The following is a 14,097-nucleotide window of genomic DNA, read 5'->3' as shown; positions in this document are numbered from 1 at the left end:
AAATCCTATCCTGAGAGTCACCTTCTTAATAATCATTAACATATAATAAAATGCTAGAATGAGTAGGCTTTCATGTTTCATTGCAGTGTACCTGAACAGAGGAAAATCTTTCCCTTAAATCTTCTTGGGAAATGAGACCATGAAACCATTATGGGGTTAGACATTAACAAAAGCGAACAATATGAAAGTAACAGGAAATAAGGTCTGATTCAAGATTCAGGCATCGCAGATTCCACCCTGTTTGCTCTGCTAGAAAAATAACCTGGTAATCTGTCTTCTCCACAAGTTAGTCAAGAGAAAATGTCTATTAAGAGACAAGAGTTTGCATCTTTCATTCGAAACCAGCCTTTCCAGTCCCACAGATCCATAATCCCTAAAACCACAGAAAAGAAAACTAAGAAGCTCCTGAAACTAAAGCTTTTATCTAGAAGGTGGAACAAACTAATTTGGCATCAAAGCCTGACCTGAACTAATTGGAGGCCACTAATAACCTTTATTTATCCCACATAGTGTGGATACTCATGTTTCATTATGCAAATATTGTTTGATAATTTGGGGTACCACAGGCTCTGCTGATGGTGTTAAAAATATACAGAATCTGCCTGTGTTCCTTTTTTATGTATAAATTCTGATGATAAAAATGCTCTATTCCTGAAGGTTTCAGATGGAGGTCATGGACTGGTAATTTTTTTTATGGGATTTGACAATGAAGTTGCACCTCCTTTAGGGAAGAGCCCCTTCCTACCTACAGGAATAGCATATGAAATTTCAACTCACCTCCCCAGGACAATATTACCAGAATTCATCACACCAGATCTAAAATCATCCTAAGAGATACACAAATATAGATAGAGATACAGTAGCAGGGGTGGTTACTTTCTAAAGCACATAATAATTCAAAATATGATATGTTTAAAGAGCACACTGGAGACCATATGTAAAGTAGAACTGCTTTAGTATAAAGGTTAATAGTTTGCATGTGGGGAAAGTTTTAAATCAAACATTTCATCTTAGTGCTCTCTTTCTCTCTAGAAAAAATATCCCTTAACAAACAACTGAGTAAAAATATTTTCTCTTTTTTATATCCTAAATAATGACACATCACTGCAGTTTTTAACACTATTTTCTACCCAATACATTTCTGAACTATCTTTTGTCTAGCAGGGAAGGCTGCATTCTAAGACTTTTTTCCTCCTCCATTGTGCTAGTAGAAATCATTATTTTTCTAAGGTGCTTTCACAATAGTTGAGTATTTTTATCTTGGCAACTTAATTCATAGTTCAAAACACTACAAACACAAAGGTTTAATTTTAAGTGTAATTTTGGCAATATTGAAGGAGTTAGTAATACAATAAATTTCCATTAAAGCTCCTTAATAGAAAACCTGTATTCTGTTCATCAAAGTATAAATATATTTTAGGTTAGTCTATTCTTTCAGTAAGTACTAAGTACACTGAAAATGTAGTAACACTGAAGATGAGTTAGGATGTTACCATGTTTTCCGGCTTGACTGTCAAGCTTCATGAGAAATACTCAAAAATATTTTCAAAGCTCTCCATTTTTTCTACATATACAACATGAAATTTCTGTCGTTCCTGCTTCTGTAAAAATGGATTCGTAGATCTTCATGACATTTAAATATATGTTTGGGAGGTTCTGCCTTAAAATATAAGGTATTAGGTGTCTATATAGTATTGAGTGATTGGTATTCATGCTAGAGAACATCTTCAAGCATTGATTTGTGATGGTACCTTCTATCCTCTGTTAGTTTTCTATTGCTATTCTAACAAATAAACACAAATTTAGCATCTTAAAAGGAAAATATATTAACTCACAGTTCTGGAACTGAGAAATCCTGGTGGTCTCTGCTAGTTTTTCTGTTCAGGGTCTCGCAGGGCTGAAATAAAAATGTCAGGTGGTTGGTCTCTTATCAGAAGGCTCTACCAGTGCCCACAGCTCCCGAAGGCCTCTCTCTTGCTTGTACTTGGGCCCTATATCTGAGAGCCAGCAAGGGGTGCACTGCATCCTCCTCATACTCGAAATCTCTCTGACTTCCCCTTCTGAAGCACATCTCTGACTTCAAGTAGAGAAAGTTCTTGTTTTAAGGGCCTGTGTGATTAAATTGGACCCACCTGGGTAATCAAGTCTGATCTCCCTGTGTAAAATTCCTTACACTTAATTACATTTGCAAGGTTCTTTTTGCCTCGTCCCATGACATATTCACTGATTCCAGAGATATTTGGTTGGGGGGTTGGGGAGAGTAAGGATGGGTTTCATTTGTCCTACCATACCATGGGACACTATGTAACATTTTACAGAGGGAACAGCTGCAAGTATTTATTTATTTAACCATGGCCAATGATTCTGTCAAGACCAGTTTGTGTATAGTAGTCGCCTCTTAATCACAAGGTATATGTTACAAGCCCTTCAGTGGATGCCTGAAATCGTGGATAGTTCCTAATTCTCTATATACTATATTTTCTCATATACATACATACTTATGATAAAGCTTTGTTTATAAATTAGTGGGGCATCTGGGTGGCACAGTCAATTAAGTGTCCCGCTCTTGATTTCAGCTCAGGTAATGATCTCGGGTTGTGAGAAGAATCCTGACCTCCTCTGGGCTCTGTGCTCAGTGGGGAGTCTACTTGAGGATTCTCTCTCTCCCTCCCCCTCTGCCCCTTCCCTGTCTCTCACACTCCCACTAAAAAAAAAAAAAAAAAAAAAAAAAAGGTAAATAAGTCTGGGTTGCCTAGTTGGCTCAGCCGGTTAAGCATCTGCCTTCGGCTCAGGTCATGATCCCGGAATCCCGGGATTGAGCCCCACATTGGGCTCCTATTCAGTGGGGAGTCTGCTTCTCCCTCTCTTTCTGCCCTTCCCTCCTCTCGTGCGTGCTTGCTCTCTCTCTCACCCTCTCTCAAATAAATAAATAAAATCTTTAAAAAAGTAAATAAATCTTTTAAAATATTAGGCATAATAAGACATTAACAACAATAATAAAATGAATAATCATAATAATATACTGTAATGAAACTTTGTGAACATGGTGTCTATCAAAATATTCTGCACTCACCCTTCTTGTGAGATGGTAAAATGCCTACGTGATGAGGTGAAGTGAGGTGAATGACGTAGGCACTCTGATGTAGAGTTAGGCTACAACTGACCTTCTGATGCTTCCTCAGAAGAGGATGATCTGCTCGCGGACCACAGTTGATACAGGGTAACTGAAGTGGAGGAAAGCGAAACTGCAGATAAGGCGGGACTATCATATTGTGAAGTCCAGAAAACTTAATTTGAAATTTCAAAGCTCATTCTCCTCATTTCCTACATTTTGGATCCAAGTTATCATTCCATAATTAACCTCAAATTACAACTCTGGACCCTAGTCCTACTACAATAAAATTAATCTACTAATCTGGACATTTCCTCTAAATTTATACCCGCATGTTTTGTTTTGTTTTTAGATGATCCTAATATCTGAATCTCATTAATTTTCATTACATTTTCCTCTATATAATCATTCCTAGTTATCTTTTGTTTGAAGTGACACACTGTTACGTTACTTTTAGGTGTACAACTTAGTGATCCAAAAAATCCATAGGTTATGCTATGCTCATCACAAATGTAGCTACCACCCGTCACCACACAACTCTATTACAATACCACTGACTATACCCCCTTTGCTGTACCTTTCATCTTAATCTTTCAAAGTATCCTAAGACCTTGTCCTGGTGTATTAGAATTTATGAGAACTCTCTTTATTAGTAATATTTGTGTATCTATCTGTGTTTCTCAATCTGCCAACACTGGACCACATACATCAGAGACATCTGGAGAATTTGTTAAAATGTAAAATATAAAATTCTTGGCCCCAGTTACATATCCTGAATCAGACATGGAATGAATTCCTAGAAAATGCATTGGAATTCCAGTTGTAAATCCAATAAAGAATAAATAATTGATAAATGTAAGTCAGTCTCTGATCTTCACAGAACTCAGTTCTTACAAGCTTCTATTGCCCTACTTCAGCGCATTTACTTTAAAACTCTGGAGGGTGGGTTTCACAAATTTTGATCGAGGTTAAGAGCTCTTAATCATTTACTGGAAACACTTTTCTTTTAAATTCCTTGAAGTCAAAGCTGTGAGTTCTTAAACTTCTGTGGAAAATTTCCCCACTAATATCTAGCTGCATTTATCTTTATCTTTTCTCATTACCGTCTACTATACACCTCAATATCTTGTCACTATTTCCCAAGTTTTTTTTTTTACAGTACTTTAGTTTCATTTTTTATGTTAATAAAAACAAATGACTAAAATACAGTTCTATGAAACAGTAAATTTGAGAAACATTAACATATACTAGGTTGAATAGTCATATAATCATTTTTCAAAATTCAATCAGGATAAACCTGGTAAGATCTGTGTTCTATGGAGCTCATAGTGAGAAATACTCTTAGGTCTTTTCTAAATCTGCCAAACAGAATTCAAAATATATTCCAGTTTCTGCTAAAAATTATTTTGTATAACAGAATTCTTTTACATTTTACTTCAAAGATGCATAATCATTTTTTATAGGTAAAAGGGTTAAAAGTTTCACCTTTAGAAAATATGCTGTTAAATCATTTTTATATTTTAAATCAGATGCAGAAATTTGGCTAATAACACTTCATTCACTGAGTAATCTCTTTGTGCCAATCACAGTGCTAAACATTTTACATGGATTTTCCCACCTTAGAAAATTATATGAAAAAATGTAATAAGCAAGAATTTAACAAAAAATTACATTAACATAAAAATATGTATAAATTCCCTACAAATGTAAACCATATACATTTTAGAGACCTTTTTTATATCTAACTATAAACTATAATTCCATTTATAGTTAAATGGGTAGGATCACATAGAGTTTAGTACAAAAGAGTATTGTAAAAATAAAAATTACTGATAATGTTGTACATTGAAACAACATGAAACAAAAGCTGAAATGTATTCTTTCATATATTATGGGTGACCTATATTTCTTTGTCTTTTTTAAATACTTGACATACAAATGAATATTTGTACTACTTACCATTCTATTTAGCTATCTGTCACACATGTTTATTAAAAGTTTGTCCTTGAGGGGCGCCTGGGTGGCTCAGTCATTAAGCATCTGCTTTTCCTCGGGTCATGATCCTGGGGTCCTGGGTTATGTTCAGCAGGAAGCCTGCTTCTCCCTTTCCCACTCCCCCTGTTTGTGTTCCCTCTCTTGCTATCTCTCTTTGTCAAATAAATAAAATCTTTTAAAAAATAAAAGTTTATCCTTGAAAACATCAAATGACTTTAGTGATTTTTAATTTTAGGGGTTATTTTCAATTCCTAAATTTTAAAAATTTAAACTGCAGTACCATAAAATGTAATGAAGAGCTTACAATTTAGGATCAAGTTAATTATGGTTCTGGCACGACAGGTGAATTGTAGCAAGATAAATTTATGTAATAAAATTAAATATATTAAACAGTTTGCTACCAATAAAGATAAATTAGGTTCATAAAAGAAGTTAATGGATCATTACCTTAATACTTTTAAGAATAAATGAAAGGCGCCTGGGTGGCTCAGATGGTTAAGCGTCTGCCTTCGGCTCAGGTCATGATCCCAGGGTCCTGGGATGGAGTCCCGCATCGGGCTCCATGCTCCTTGGAGCCTGCTTCTCCCTCTGCTTCTCTCTCTCTCTCTCCCTCTCCTCTCTCCCTCTGTGTCTCATGAATAAATAAATTATTTTTAAAAAAGAATTAAAAAAGAATAAATGAAAGATATTACATTAAAAAAAACAGATGTCATACATGTAAAGACAATTTTTCCTCTTGCTCAAATTCAAACCTTTTGCCTTTCAGGTTTCATAGAGTCAGCCTACTTAGGTTTAGAAATACATCTCTGTCTCTTCTTCCCTGAACACCCTGTACACGCATCTTTGGCCTATTCATTTCTTATTCTTTCAGACATTATGCAGGACTTAATCATTTATAGAAACTCCTTTATAGAATCCAAGATTGAGCCCGAAATGCTCAATGATCTTTTTCTACATGCTTAGATATGTACATGCCTTGTCACAATACTGTATCTTACTGTTTTGGATGTTTTTGCTTATATAAGCTATGAGTAGCTTAAGGGTATGGTATCTACTTGTTTTGCAAACATGTCTCCTGAAACATGGAAAGCACTTAAGACATGCTTGTTAAACTCAACTGATATATAGATATCTAATAATTTCATCAGTAATGAGGAAATATTTTTTTAAAGATTTTATATATTTATTTATTTTGACAAAGAGAGAGACAGCAAGACAGACAGTGAGAGAGGGATCATAAGCAGGGGGAGTGGGAGAGGGAGAAGCAAGCTTCCTGCTGAGCAGAGAGCCCCATGCTGGGGCTCAATCACAGGATGCTGGGATCATGACCAGAGCCCAAGGCAGATGGCCAGCGACTGAGCCACCCTGGTGCCCCAGTAATAAGGAAAGATTTAATATATCTTCTACTTTTCAAGAATTAAAATGTCAGTCAATGTCTTAAAAGGCAGATGTAGTCTACATTTAACTACTTAGAACTTGTGATATTCAATGATATTTACCTTAAATAAATAAGGTTTAGTGAAATTTGGGGCTTTTTATTTGAGAAAAGATATAAATGATATTTAAAATTATTTTCTTTTTATGCATATGTTCTTTGCTTTAAAATTTTTACTTACCTGAAGTAAATAGTTTATGAAGCATTTTTAAAAATACATAATTGCTCATATAGCATAACAAGAAAATCAAGATGAAAATGAAAAATTGCTAAAACCAGTGATATATGACCTATTTAATCTTTTTGATTTGTGTGGAAAAGATAGGATAATGTTGAAGATTGTATTTTATTCCCCAGAAATAGGATTATTAAACTTATTATGTAATCTCATTTCACATTGAATTTCCTTCTTTTATATATGTTGCTAAAGTGTTGTTTCTGTCAACTGCTATAATTTATCATCTTGATATGTGTGTTAGAATGAAGTTTGAGACTGTGATAATTTAAGATTCCAGTTATAAGTGAAAGATTTTTGTGTGTGTTTCATACATTCAAAGACCATATGTTGTGATAATTTGTTATAAGTAATAGCTTACAAGAAAATATACTATAAGCTTGGTTAACAAATTACTTTGTGAATTTATCTTGATTCCCCCTACTAAAATGTAGTAACTTAGAAAAATATAAATTAATTTTTATTATTTGACTATAAGAATGATGGCATACCACAGAAAATTAAATTTGAAATGAGTTTTTCCTTAAAAAATAGTTATGCTCTTTAACGGTTATAATTTAATATCATAAAAATAAACATAGATAAAACAAAATGCAAATGTTTTAACAGGAATAATACATAGCATCAATCATTTTGAGTCAATGAATATGCATACTGTATAAGATAAAATTATATTTCCATATAAGCAAATAATTGTTATAAAATCCTATTTTTAGTACTTATTACACAACTCTCAGTTTAAAGATGGATTTTTGGTCATTTTTCCCATACCACATAAGAAAACATAGTTTACAAAATGCATTCAATATTCCAATAAAATTATAATTTTTCTATCCATACAGTATGCTGTCTTGTCTAGAATATTCTTTAAATTTTGTATACCTTTTAATCATATTTTTAAAAAAGTCAACTTCTAATGCTAATGAATGTGGGAAGCTGTTATCAAAACCTTAATTAATGGAATTCCCCCGTGAGAAAGGGAGACACAAAAAGACACAAAAAGTTTTTTATTTGGTCACAGGTGAAGTAAAATCATAAAGGGAAGTAAATGGGAAATAGGTAATAAAAAACAAAAGGAATGCAGGAAGCTAATCTGAAACAATATTAATTAATAATATTCTTGGAACAACATGTTGATGTTTCCTCATATGAAATGTGAATTGACTTCAAGGCATGGTTTGTGGGGCTTTTAGTATTATTCAGGTAATTAAATGTTCATTAATTATTGTTCTTTTTATCTAATTATTACATTAATGATAATATTTCCAATTTGCAGTTAAAACAATTGCATCTTCTAAATAGTTTTCCTCATATTCATTTGCATGTACCATAATTTGGTTGTCTGTCATCTTTGAAGGCACTTACCAATACTTTTGGTTCTTTCACCCTGCTTCCAAATGAAGATTATATTTCTTATCTTACCAGCAGATCTCTGACAGTTGCTCTTCTGTTCTTAACTGTCAAGCACTAGTCTTCACTGGTTATGATTCATGCAGTATTTCATCGTGTCTTTCCATGTCAATGTGTCATAACATTTGTTTCTTACAGGGATATTTGAAGGAATTCTGTCCATAAAATGATCATTCTCATCTATATTGGTTTTATATTTATGTTGTATAATAAATATTGCCACCATTTAGCAGACCTGTACATCACAAATTATAATCTCAGGTCAGACCTGTACATCACAAATTATAATCTCAGGTCAGACCTATAATTCTATAGGTCAGACGTCTGGCTCGGTTTTTTGCTCAGATGTCACAAGGCTACAGTCAAGGTATTGGCTAACACTTAGGTGGTCTTAGGTGGCTCCACCTAAGACCAGGTTCCTATTCTAAGCTTACTGGTTGCTGGTAGAATTTATTTCCTTACAGTGATTTGATTGAGATCCATATTTTCTTGCTGGGGATTGACCAGGGACTTTGGTCAGTTTGTATAGGCTGCCTGTGGTTCCTTACCATTCCTCCCACAAAAGGCAGTTCACGACGTGGCTTTCTCCCAGCTTAGCTAGAACACATCTGTCTGATTTTACCTCCCTCTCCAGTTGACTAGTAAAGATTCCTATATAACATAACATAATCACAGGAGTGACTGTCCCACCACCAATGCCAAATAATGTAATCTAATGAAGAGGGCAACTTTCTCATCCTACGCATAGGTTCCACCTGCATTCATGGTGAAAAGGTGGCTCTTGGAGTCCATCTTAAAATTCTGCATAGTATATCCTGGTGAGTGACTCATTTAAGTGATAGCTAAACATAAGATAGAAAATACAAGGAGAGGAAAAAACAGAAAGTTTGAAGATGCATTTTGTAATTAATCAACCTAAGTAGATCCATTATTTTCCTAAAAAGAGATAAAGTTAATGTATTTTTCACATTTTTTCTCCTTATATTGGTAAATTAATTTCTTTTAGGTTAGTAAATAGTATGTCTTTATATTCTATTGTATAGGGTAGATACAATTTAAATATAATCTAATGATGTGTTTCAGATTCTTATTTTTCAGAAGATCACATTTTAATATGAATGTATTTTTTAATGTGGATGTATTTTTTAACATAGTATGTCTTTCTTCTTAGTGAGAAATATAGGGTAATAAATAAACTTTTAAAGTGTTGAACATGGTGTTACAAGACCTAATATTTAATGTTGATTTTATCACTCAGATGCTGTGAGGCTCAGTTCTTCATAATGTAAAATGATCAATATAATACTGATCCTACAAGGTGTTTTGAAGATCCAGGGAGTTAATGATGCAACATTCATGAAGCAGTGTCTAATATGTAAAGATTCAGTAAATGTTAGTTCTATCAATATTATGTCCATATATAATACTGCATATTATATATTAAATGCATAATATTGATATATTAAATAGTGAATCCATAATATTAATATATAGTCAACCTTACAGATTTGTCATATATCTATATATCCATTTATATTATAATGCTTGGTGATGACATATAAACTCTTTGAATTTCCATCTTCTCAAAAGGAATATTGTATCCAGGTATTTGTTTTGCCTTTCTTAGAAAGTTGTTCAAATAAGAAAATAAAAGTGACAATTATCCAAGTGTTATCTGGGCTCAATAATTATGCAGTAGCACCCTAATCTAAGTTTCCCTAGAATCAAAGTGGTAATGGGCAATAATCTATTTTCAAATTGAACCAAAGGAAGAGATGACACTTTTTACACATGCACACACATGCACAGTGCTCTTCCAGTGCCAAGGGCCAAAACCCTGACAGAGGCTAAGGGAAGGAATCCTCTCAGGAGTTGCAGCTCTGAGCTAACAGGTCAGTGCTAGAAACAGAAATGGAGCATGATGAGGCAGTCATTCCCATCGACTTGAAAAGAGAGCACAATGGAAGAATGACAAGTCTTGTGCAAAATCTAATTAAATAGTACTCATTTTATCAATACAATCCTTTAAGCAAATGCTTAAACAAAATTTCAAAAGAACTTTATGGATAATTATAAGGACCCTGGAGCAATGAAAAACATCTTTGCACAGATATGGTGCCTAGAAAAGATGATGCCTGGAAACAAAGGTAGCAATATGTGCCAAACCCTGTGTTTTGTTTTGGTCATTTTAATAAATATAATTGTTGTTGTTTTGGTCATTTTGATAAATATAATTATTTCCTTTGAGTGATGAAGGAGTAACAGAAACTACTGACCCATCTGTAAAACTTTATAGTTCAATATCGACATATTGTCAAGAACTGTGAAGGTTCTGAGATTTTGCCCAACTCAAAAGTTAACAGATTTGGGGCACCTGCGTGGCTCAGTCGTTAAGCATCTGCCCTGGGCTCGGGTCGTGATCTCAGGGCCCTGGGATCGAGCCCCATATGGGGCTCTCTGCTTGGCGGGGAGCCTGCTTCTCCCTCTCCCACTCCCCCTGCTTGTGTTCCCTCTCCCGCTGTGTCTCTCTCTGTCAAATAAATAAAATCTTTAAAAAAAAAGTTAACAAATTAGGCTGGCACAGTTTCATTGGATGCTGGCAGAAGACTCAAAACTACTGTGTCATGGACAAAGACTTATATAGAGTCACACAAATACCCAGACTCTCAGCAATTGTTCAGGTTCTCAAAGCCTCAATTCTCACAGGGCAATGAAAAGAGGGCTGGTAAACCTGCTTATGAGATATTGGAAAACTTGAGAGGCATAAGGAAAATTGTTTCCTAGGACATGTGTATAGTGTTCTACCACTGCGGTATCTGGATTCCATAAACTTTAGATAAATTTCAGTCACCTTTTCAAATGCTGAATAAAAGATACTTTTAAGAATCATTTTATAGGGCACCTGAGTGGCTCAGTTGGTTAAGTGTCTGCCTTTGGCTCAGGTCATGATCCCAGAGTCTGGGGATTGAGCCCCGCCTCAGGCTCTGTGCTCAGTGGGGAGTCTGTTTCTCCCTCTCCCTCTGCCCCACCCCTGCTTGTGCTCTCCCTCAAATAAACAAATAAAATCTTTTTTAAAAAATCATTTTAGAAAGATCCTTCAAAAGGGTAGATTCTATCTAAAAACTTCAAAATTTGTATTCCTCATATTTAGTATTATTTTAAAAAAGCATTTAATAAGCTTTTAGTTAATATTCTATGTATACCTGTGGATAATTTTGTAAATATCATCTGAACATAATGAGTGCTATTTCTTTTCTTCTTTCCCATCTTTTATATTTAGGGGTGTTTGTTGAACTATCTTTCCATAGTGTAAGATATACCTATTCCATCATAATTTCATTAGTAGGGTTTCCCCACCTACATTTATTTGTAAAATCAGTCTCTCATTTGTCTTTTTGTACTTTTGTTTGCTTGTTTTATATCAGAGTAATAGGAGTTTATATGATGAATTGAGTTGATTTCCTAACACAGATACCACAACATAAATTTCAGATGACTGTAATTAAATTTTAAAAATGAAAATGTAAAGTCCATGAAGAAATACAGCAGAATATTGTCAGCTCATGGGACAAGAAAGCTTTCTAACTACAAAAGCCAAAAGGAAAATATGTCACTAAGGAAAAGATTGATAGATTACACTAAATAAAATTTGAAAGCTGCTGAATTTTTTAAAGTCATCCTTATATTAAAAGGCAAACAAGAATTTTTTTTCCTTGATAAGTCTAGCTAGAGATTTATCAATTTTACTGATTTTTTTATTCAAAGAACCATTTCCTGGTTTCATTGGTTCTATTATTGTTTTGTTTTTAATTTACATTTCATTTATTTCTTCTCTAATCTTTATATTTTTCCTTCCTTTTGCTGGCTTTAGGCTTTGTTTGTTGTTCTTTTTCTAGCCTCTTTTGATGTAAGGTTAGGTTGTTTGAGATTTTTCTTGCTTCTTTAGGTAGGCCTGTATTGCTATAAACTTCCCTCTTAGAACTGCTTTTTCTCTATCACAGAGGTTTTGAAGTACTGTGTTTTCATCTTCATTTATTTCCATGTACTTTTTTAAAATTTCTTCTTTCATTTCCTGGTTAACCCATTCATTGCTTAGTAGCATGTTATTTAACTTCTATGTATTTGTGTTCTTTCCAGATTTTTTTCTCATGGTTGATTTCTAGTTTCACAGTGTGGTCAGAAAATATGCATGGTATGACTTCAATCTTTTTCAATTTGTTGCGTTTTGTTTTGAGGCCTATCTATTCTGAAGAATGTTCCATGTGTACTTGAAAAGAATGTGTATTCAGCTGTTTTAGGGTGAAGTGTTCTGACTATCTCTTTTAAATCCATCTGTTCCAGTGTGTCATTCAAAGACATTATTTCCTTGTTGATTTTCTGTTTAATCTGTCCTTTGATTTAAGTGGGGTGTTAAAGTCCCCTACTATTTTTGTATTATTATCAGTGAGTTCCTTTTTATTTGTTATTAATTGTTTTATGTATTTTTGTGCTCCCAAGTTGGGGTCATAAATATTTACAATTGTTTTATCTTCTTGTTGGGTGGTCCCCTTAATTACTATATAGCGTCCTTCTTTGTCTCTTGTTTTAAAGTCTATTTTGTCCAATATAAGTATTGTGACTCCTGCTTTCTGTTGACATCCATTTGCATGATAGATGTTTCTCCATCCTCTCACTGTCAATCTGCAGGTGACTTTAGGTCTAAGACGAGTCTCTTGTAGGCAACATATGGATGAGTCTTGTTATTTTATCCATTCTGTCACCCTATGTCTTTTGATTCAGGTGTTTAGCCCATTTACATTCACAGTAATTTTTGATAGATATGCATTTATTGCCACTTTATTATCTGTCTTGTGGTTGTTTCTGAAGATATTCTCTGATCTTTCGTCTTTCTCTTTTTCATCACCTGTTGGTTTTCTTTAGTAATATATTGGATTTCTTTCTCTTTCTCTTTGCATATTAATTAGTGGTTTTTGATTTGTGGTTACCATTCACGTTGTATATAACTTCTTCTGCAGACAGCCATCTATATTAAGTTTATAGTCATTTAAGTTTGAACCCATTCTTTACTCCTCCCTTTTCCACAATTTTGGTATATCGTGTGATATTTTACATCCTTTTATTTTGTGAGTTCCTTGACTGATATTTTGCAGAAGTAATAATTTTTACTGCTTTTGTGTTTCCTACCTTCATACTGCCTCTTTTATTTTTCTTTTCCACTCAGAGTGTGCCCTTTAATATTTCTTGCAGGGCTGGTTTAGTGGTCATTAACTCTTTTAGTTATTGTTTGTCTGGGAAACCCTTTTTCTATTCTGAATGATAGCCTTGCTAGATAGAGCATTCTTGGCTGCAGGTTTTTCCCATTCAATATGTTGAATATATCATGCCACTCCTTTGTGTCTTGGAAAGTTTCTGCTGAAAAATCCAGGGATAGTCTTATGTGGTGTCCTTTGTATGTAACTGCCTTTTATTATTTTTTTCTTGCTGTTTTTAATATTTTTTTCTTTATCTCTATAGTCTAACATTTTAATTATAATATGTCTTGGTGTGGATCTCCTTTTGTTGATTTTGTTTGGAATTCTCTTTCCATGCTGGATCTGGATATCTGTTTCTTTTCCCACAGTAGGGGAATTTTCAGCTATTATTTCTTCAAATAAATTCTCTGCCCCCCGCTTTTCTTTCTCTTCTTCTGAGACTCCAATAAGATGAATGTTACTACATTTGATGGAGTCACTGAGTTCCCTAAGTCTATTCTTGCTATGCATAATTCTTTTCTTTCTCTCATTTGTTCAGTTTGATTACTTTCCATTACTCTGTATTCTAGGTCATTAATTCATTCCTCTGCTTTTTCCAGCTGGCTGTTCATTCCATCAAGCATGTTTCATTTCATATATTGAGCTCTCTATCTCTGCT

General features: G+C 33.9%; 1 protein-coding gene across 4 annotated transcripts in view; it reads left to right on the top strand.

Annotated features, from left to right (window-relative positions):
- The window catches only part of CSMD3 (CUB and Sushi multiple domains 3), a 1,160,406-nt gene that overhangs the window by 170,814 nt on the left and 975,495 nt on the right, over positions 1–14,097 (top strand). The gene's annotated exons all lie outside the window — the stretch shown is intronic.

The sequence above is a fragment of the Zalophus californianus genome, chromosome 4 (genome assembly GCF_009762305.2).
Source record: "Zalophus californianus isolate mZalCal1 chromosome 4, mZalCal1.pri.v2, whole genome shotgun sequence".
Taxonomy (NCBI): domain Eukaryota; kingdom Metazoa; phylum Chordata; class Mammalia; order Carnivora; family Otariidae; genus Zalophus; species Zalophus californianus.
The sequence above is the reverse complement of the archived record's forward strand: the minus strand, read 5'-3'. Positions and strand labels throughout refer to the sequence as shown.